This window comes from Otolemur garnettii, unplaced genomic scaffold, assembly GCF_000181295.1.
Source record: "Otolemur garnettii isolate 467f Iridium unplaced genomic scaffold, OtoGar3 scaffold00007, whole genome shotgun sequence".
Taxonomy (NCBI): domain Eukaryota; kingdom Metazoa; phylum Chordata; class Mammalia; order Primates; family Galagidae; genus Otolemur; species Otolemur garnettii.
Window position 1 is genome coordinate 9,250,012 of NW_003852402.1, and position 8,034 is coordinate 9,258,045.

At 45.8% G+C, this 8,034-nt stretch overlaps 1 protein-coding gene across 1 annotated transcript in view; it reads left to right on the plus strand.

The window, feature by feature from the left end:
* The first annotated feature begins 3,900 nt into the window (after nucleotides 1–3,900).
* DNAL4 (dynein axonemal light chain 4) overlaps nucleotides 3,901–8,034 on the plus strand; it is a 14,442-nt gene continuing 10,308 nt past the window's right edge. Inside the window, exon 1 of the mRNA XM_003783195.3 lies at nucleotides 3,901–4,003. The gene's annotated coding sequence lies outside the window, so the exon portion shown is untranslated. The remainder of the gene's footprint in view (nucleotides 4,004–8,034) is intronic.

The following is an 8,034-nucleotide window of genomic DNA, read 5'->3' on the forward strand; positions in this document are numbered from 1 at the left end:
GGCTCATGCCTGTAATCCTAGCACTCGGGGAGGGCAAGGTGGGCAGACTGTAGAGCTCAGGAGTTCAAGACCAGCCTAAGCAAGAGTGAGACCCCATGTCTATTAAAACAAAAAATTAGCTGGGTGTTGTGATGGGCACCTGTAGTCCCAGCTACTTGGGAAGCTGAGGCAAGAGGATCACTTGAGTCAAAGAGTTTGAGGCTGCTGTGAGATATGATGACACCATGGCACTCAACCCCAGGGTGACACAGTGAGACTCTGTCTCAAAAAAAAGAAATTTAAAAATCATTAATTATTTTTGAAAGAAGTTCAAAGCACGGTAAGTCTATTTTTTCCTTTTTTTAAAATCAACATAATTTAAGCATGCCACAAAGTTTAACTATAGGTTCAAGTGTGCAGTGAGATGAAAAAGGCTAAAAACCAGTTCCATAGAGACTCATGTCAGCTAGCCCTGAATTACTTCTTGTTATGGGAGAAAAACAAAAAATAATGAAATGGTTGAAATGAGCCAACATTTTTCCAATCTCTGTTACTTGCTAACCAGTTCCAGGGTGTCCACCATCAGCCATTTTAAACAGTGGGTGCAGCACAAGAAAGGAAGGAGCTGGTACACAGGCTGAGTCTTGGAGATTGATAAGAGCTGAGTCTGGAATAAGTAGGGTCAGACCCTCTGCACTTGATTCACTCACTCAAATCTTCATCCATGAAGCATTTCTTGAGCATCCACTCTCTATTAGGTCCTGTGTGAAATGTGAGAGGAAGATGAACAGGACAAGATCCTTGTTCTCCAGGCACTCACAGGGGGAAACAGAAAATAAAACCCCAGTACCAAACAGTGAAGAATGACAGGAACAAGCACCAGATGAGATGGGAAGTGACAGGATTGCAAGTGATAGGACTGCAGCATGTACAAGCTTAGCCCCAAAGCTTACAGACTCATATAACCAAAATGAAGGAAGGGAGCACAGAGGGAGAATGAGGACAGAGAGAACACACCTGAGCAAAGGCAGGGCACTGAGAAACATCCTGGTGTGAGCGTTGGCATAGTAGGGGCACAAAGCCCAGGAGCTGGAGTAGCAAGGAACAGGAGGAGCCTGTGGGCCACGTCATGAATGGGAAGCAATGAATGTTAGGACATGGCATGTGGATGTCACCATAGGCAATGGGAAGCCAAGAGGGAAGGGATTGTTAAAACAGGAATACAGGGTGAGATTTGGGTTTTGGAAGGGTCATGTTGACTGTGATGTGTAGGATGGATTAGGGAAGGGCAAGACTGTAGCCAGGGAGTCCCAGGAAGTTGCTACAATGATGCTGTTTTCCAAAAAATAATAGTGTAAATGGGACGATGATGTTTTGCACTTGGAGAGTGCCATGAACACAGCCAGAAAGGGTTATATCATGAGACAGTTTGGAGTCAGAATTGGCAGGTCTGTGATCAACTGGAGGTGGGCAATGGGCAGGGGAAGTGTGAAAGGGGACTTCCTGGCTTCTGATGGAGACAGCCAAGTGGGTGGTGGCATCATTTGCTGAAATGGGGAATGCAGGGTGAGGAGATTAGAGGGAGATGATTGGTTCAATTTGGGACACACTGAGTTGGAAGGGCCCTGGAGAGGCTCTGCTGGCAATGGCCAGGAGGCAGGTGGAGATTTGGGCCTAGAATCCAGGAAGGCCTAAACTAGAGAGAGAAATACAGAAGCCACCAGAATTTAGGACATTGATAATGTAAAATGATGGGAGTGGATGAGATCTCCAAAGGAAAGTACTTACAGCACAATTCTCAACAAGACATGCATGGGTAGCATAACTCCCTGGGAGAGCGTTCACTGGGGCGAGGGGTGCTATTCCAAAGTGCCTGTCCCACCCTCAATTCTAGTAAGAGAATGTGACTGAGGGGAATACTGTTACTGATGAGCAAGTGACTCAGGTAGAAAGAAATTAGAGACCACTGCTGAGAACAAGGTCAAGACAGAGCAAAGGAAGAAGAGCCCAAAAAAGAAAGTGAAAGGAAGTGAATGAGGAGATGCAGGAGAGCCGGTTTCCCCAGGTGGGGATAGAGTTCTGGTTCTTTGGACAGAGTTCTGGTTCTCTAGTCTTCCCTTAGTGTGCACCAGGGGTGCTGATAAAAAATATACATTCTTGCCCTTTGCCATTCTGATGCAGCAGGGACCTGAATCTGCATGCTAATGAGCTCTACAGGCATTAACTCTGGGGTCGAGAAGTTCATGAAGGTGGGCATGGTCAGCAGGCCCATGCCAGCAGAGAGGATGGGTCTAGCAAGCTGATGACTAACTAGGTCAATTGGATTGGGGACTTTAGGAGGTTGCTGGTAACCATGGAAGAGCAAATTTTGGTGGTGTAGTGGGAGGGGAAGCCAGATTGCAATGGGCTGAAGAGTGAATGGGAGGTGAGAAAGAGAAGACAGCAAATGTAGACCTCTTTGGGGAGAACTTTGGATGAGAGGTGGAGGCAAGAGCATCATCCCCCTCAAAGGCATCTCTTGGAGAAGTTGGCAAAGAGGATCAAGGAAATCTGGAGGCTGAGTCAGAAATTCTACCGACCCTCAGAATGTACACAGGAGGAAAGTTGGGAATCGGCAAGGGCCTAGCACACTTCAGGATGCCAACTCTCAAAACCAAGCCTATTGCACCTACCTTCTGTCTACCCACTCTAAATCCAGGCATCTTCCCCACCAGAACAATCTTTCCATAACCCAAATGTGATCATGTTGCTGCCCTACTTGAAACCCTCCAATAGCCACTTCCCCATTCTTACCTCACCCAGAGAGCACTCTAGTCCCTGAACCTAGTGTTCAAAACTCTTCTGACTACTTCCCTCTGCATCGTCACCCCTGTAACCACCCATCTATATTACATTCACCCTCCATCCAGGGCTGTGGGCCACCAGTAGTTCCCCAGTGAACTCTGCTGTCCATTGGCCTGTAGGTCATATTAGACTCAGCCAACTCAAGCACTACACTCTGAGTTAGTCATTCTCTTCCTGGAGAGAACCAGGACCTTGCCCACACCTCTACCATAGCACTGGTAGAATGAATTCTTCTCTCATCTATTTGTTCGGTAGGCTGTCCCCCTGTGCCATCTATGGGATCAAGGTCCTCATCTTACTCCTCTCTGAATCACCTGCACCTAGCCAGGAGGCTGTGCTGCCAGTAGGTGCCAGTAAATGTGGCAGTGAGGATTCACCCCCAGCACTGATCACAAAAAAAGTTTTAAATTAAGAAAAATAATAAATAAAAAATGAAAAAAAAATAAATTATGGAGTACCAAATTGACTCTTGATCCTCCAGTCTGTAGAATCTGCATGTTCTCCCCGTCCTGCTTTCCCTGCTCTCCATTCGTACCAATACTTTTAGATTAATTTTCTCTTTTCAATCTCCTACTTAATTTTCTCTTCCAACGGGAAGAATAGGCAGGCTCTGGACAACCGTGCCCCTCAGTCAGCTGGTACCTCGAATCTTTCCTTTAGCCAGTTATTTAACCTCTCTGAACTTTTGTTCAATAGGATTATGGATACTACTACCTAAAAGTATTGTGGTGAGAATCAAGGAAGATATTAACTATAAAGCCCTAAGTAAATGCTAGTTCTTTTGAGATCCTAAAAAGTGGTAGTTCAGTGTCACAACACCAAATTACGTTCGTTACTTCAATGGACTAAAGGCAATTCCCAAGGCAATACCGGTTTTTGAAGTTTGTTTCTCTAAAAAAGATAACTTAGACACGTCCCCAGCTCCTCCGGCACACGTAAGACGACTATAAGTGAAGCCCCGCCTCCCTAGCTTTAAGCCACGCCCCTTTCTGTGCAAACTCCTTTAGGACCTTTCAAGACTGATTGACATTTCTATTCACCAATAATAAGTGACATTCCTGTCAACGTCCGGTGAGGGGGCAGGACTTCCTCGCTGGTTGCTAAGACACTCTTTCGCTCCTTGACAACCCTGGCGGGGGTGCGCTGGCGACGGCCCCGGCTCCGGCCCCCGCGGGAGCAGGTGAGGCCCCGGGGCGCGGCGGGCAGCCAGGCTGGGAGGGCTGACCTGAAGGGAGGACGGGAGGCAACGTGGGGCGGAAGAGGCCTCGCCCACCGCTGAGGCCCCACCTCAGTCTCTCTCCTGCTTTGCTTTTCCCCAGCCCTAGGTCCTCCAACCCTCAACCCCCACCCCCACTTCGGGACCTGAGAGCTTTGTCGTGACAGATTTTCCTTCGCGACTCCGCAGGCCGCTCCTGTCCACCCACCCGAAGCCCTTCTAGCTTCGCGTTCCCACATTCCCCCTCCGTCCAACCATCACCCCCACACCTTTGTCCCCCCCCCCCCCATTTCGCTGAGTAATAACCTTCCCGCGGCTGGGACGGTAGTGGCCAGCCCAGACCACTTGACTTGGGAGGAGACGTACTGGGACTCCTGGCCGATTATTTCCCTTTGGATCTTAGTTTCCCTGTCTGCAAAGGAGTAGTTAGGTTGAGTGATCTCTAAGGCCTCTTCCACTTTGATTTTCTAGGTCGGATGTTGTCCCCCAGCATGTGCTCCCCATGGGAGGCACTGTGCATCAGAAGAACTTGGCATACCTAATTTGTATTCCCAGTTGCTGGACCCTATCAAGTTACCTAACCTCTTTGGACTCCAATCTGTCATATATAAAATCCGGTTTACTACAGTGCACCTCCTTTGGGAGTGATGAGGATATCATGAATTAAAGTACAAAGTCCAGCTCAGTGTAGATTCAATGTATTTGTTAGTTTCTTTCCTATGTCTCTTACTTCCCACCACATTTTCCTCTTTGGGAAGTGTTACCAACCCCCTTGGTTTGAGCTGTTATTTCTCCAGGTGACCCTCAGATCCATATGTCCCTCTCTAACCTTTCTCCTGGGCTTTCATGATTAGGGATACTTGGAGGGAGGCAGACAGAGATTATGTACCACATAACTGTTTTTCTGTCAAGGATGGACGGCGTATCTCATGATGGGCCCGTAAGATTATAATGGAGCTGAAAAAGTCCTATCACCTAGTGATGTCACAGCCGTTATAATGTCATAGCACAATGCATTACCCATGTGTCTGTGCTGATGCTGGTGTAAGCAAACCTGTGTCTCCAGTTCTGTAAAAATATAGCACCTATGATTATAGAACTTAATACTTGGTAATGAAAATAAATGATTTACTAGTTTATGTATTTACTTTTTAATCATTATTTTAGAGTATAGTCTTTCTTCTTACCAAAAAGAAGTTAACTGTAAAACAGCCTCAGGCAGGTCCTTCAGGAGTATTCCAGAAGATGGCATTGTCATAGGAGGTGACCTCTCCATGCATATTATTGCCCCGAATACTTCGCAGTGGACCAAATGTGGAGGTAGAAGACAGTGATACTGATGATCTTGACCCTATGTAGAATGTAGATGTAGGCTGATGGGTGTATTTGTGTGTTAATTCTTTTTTTTTTTTTTTTTTGGTGACAGAGTCTCACTATGTTATCCTCAGTAGAGTGCTGTGGCATCACAGCTCACAGCAACCTCAAACTCTTGGGCTTAAGTGGTTCTCTTGCCTCAGCCTCTCCCAAGTAGCAGGAACTACAGGTACCCCACCTGCCACAGCGCCAGGCTATTGTGTGTTATTTCACAACAAAAAAGTTTAACAAGTAAAAAAAAAAATAAACATATTTTAAAAAGAGACAAAAGCTAATAGATTAAGGATATAAAGAAAGTATTTTTGTATAGTTGTACAGTGTGTTTGTGTTTAAGCTAAGTATATTACAAAAGAGTACAAAAAATTCAAACATGAAAACGTTTACAAAGTAAAAAATTTACTGTAAGTTAATTAATCAATTATTTTGAAACAGAGTCTTACTCTGTCACCCTAGGTACAGTGCTGTGGCATCATAGCTCATAACAACCTCAAACTCTTGGGCTCAAGTGATCCTTTTGCCTCAGCCTTCTGAGTAACTGGGATTACAGACTACCTCCACCACACCCAGGTAGTTTTTCTATTTTTAGTAGAGACAGGGTCTCACTTTTGCTCAGGCTGGTCTGGAACTCCTGAGCTCAAACAGTTGACACACCTGGGCCTCCCAGAGTGCTAGGATTATAGGAGTGAACCACTGCACCTGGCCAGGTTAATTTATTATTGAAGAAAAGGATATTTTTTGTATAAATTTAGTGTAGCCTAAGTGTAGAGTTTCCTACAGTAGCGCACAGTTATGTCCTATGCCTTCACGTTCACTCACCACTCACCCCGACTCACCACAGCAACTTCTAATTCTGCAAGTTCCAGTCAATTGTAAGCACCCTGTATAAGTGTACCATTCTTTTTTTTTTTTTTTTGAGACAGGTCTCAAGCTGTTGCCCTCAGTAGAGTGCCATGGCATCACAGCTCACAGCAACCTCAAACTCTTGGGCTCAAGCAATTCTCTTGCCTCAGCCTCCCAAGGAGCTGGGACTACAGGCACCCTCCACAACACCTGGCTAGTTTTTGGCTGCAGTTGTTGTTTTAGCTGGCCCAGGCCAGGTTCTAACCCACCAGCCTCGGTGTATGTGGCTGGCGCCCTACCCACTGAGCTACAGGCGCTGCCAAGTGTACCATTCTTTATCTCTTATATCATATATTTACCTTTTCTAAGTTTAGATAGGTTTAGACACACAAATACTTACCATTGTTACAGTTGCCTACAGTATTCAGTATAATACCAGGCTTGTAGCCCCAGGAGCAATAGGCTGTACCAGACAGCCTAGGTGTGTAGGAGGCTATATTGCCTGGGTTTGTGTAAGCATACTCTATGACATTCACAGAGTGATGAAATTGCCTAATGACAAATTTCTCAGAACAAATCCCCTTCACTAAGTGACAGTATGACTGAATTGATGTAATACTTGGACTGATGGCTTCCCTTCTGTCCCCTGAGAAACCATGATTTGATGATTTCCCTCCTCCTGACTAGATACCTCTATTTGCATTCTCTCCTGCAACTTAAGCTCAGTAGTTTTCAGATCAGATTGGCCTGCTTTACTCCCTACCCATCTGTCCTTGTGAGTGGCACCACCATCCTCTTGGGGCATCATTCTTCACTCTGCTATGCCCATCACGCTCAGGCAATTATCAGGTGGTTTTGATTCCACCTCCATGTGGAGTTCACATCCTCTTCATTCCTGAAACTTCCACCCTGGTTCAATTCTATAAGGCCTGTCACTTGGGCCATTGCTGTAGCTTCCTAAATGTTGTCCTGCCTCTTGTCTTTTCTGTCAACCTAGCTCACCAGAATAATTGTGCTAAAATACAACCGTGTCACCTACAACCAGGTAACCTCCAAAGGGCTTCCCCTTTCTCCACAAAAGACATTCACACTTGTTAAGCCTGTGTTTGGAGCCCTTTACTTCTACAACCCAATCCCAGCGTTTTCCCCCAGCCATATTCCTCCCTGCTTTGCCAAATTCTATTCTCCAGCCAGATTGGACTGTTAGACTTTCCCAGAAAAATGCTTTGCATACCTGCCTGGAAGGTCTTCCTCACCTTGCCCACCTGTCAAGATTCCTACTCACCTTCAAGGCCTGATTAATGTTACATCTGCCACTAACTTCTCTTCTTATCCTCTCTCACTCCCTCAAGAGTTTTCCTCTTCCTATGTCTGCATCTATCTGGTGACACTACATTCTGCCATAACTATAGTTAGTTCCTTGTGTATGTATGTTGGTCTCCATATTGGATTGTAAGCTCCTTGAAGACAGGGAATGTCTTTTGCTTATAGTGGTATAGTTGAAAAGCATTATCTGTGAAGTTGTATATACCTGGAATGGAATCCTAGCACCTCCATTTATTAGCTCTATGTATAGTCACTTGCCTTTCCCCAGCCACCTTGCTCTTCAATAAAACAGGGATAATAGGGCCCTTCTGACAGAGTATCTGGGGGAAGTGAGATCTTGTATATAAATACCCATTCTGGCTCGGCGCCTATAGCTCAACCGGCTAAGGCGCCAGCCATGTACACCTAAGGTGGTGGGTTCCAATCCCCAGCCCGGACCCGCCAAACAACAATGA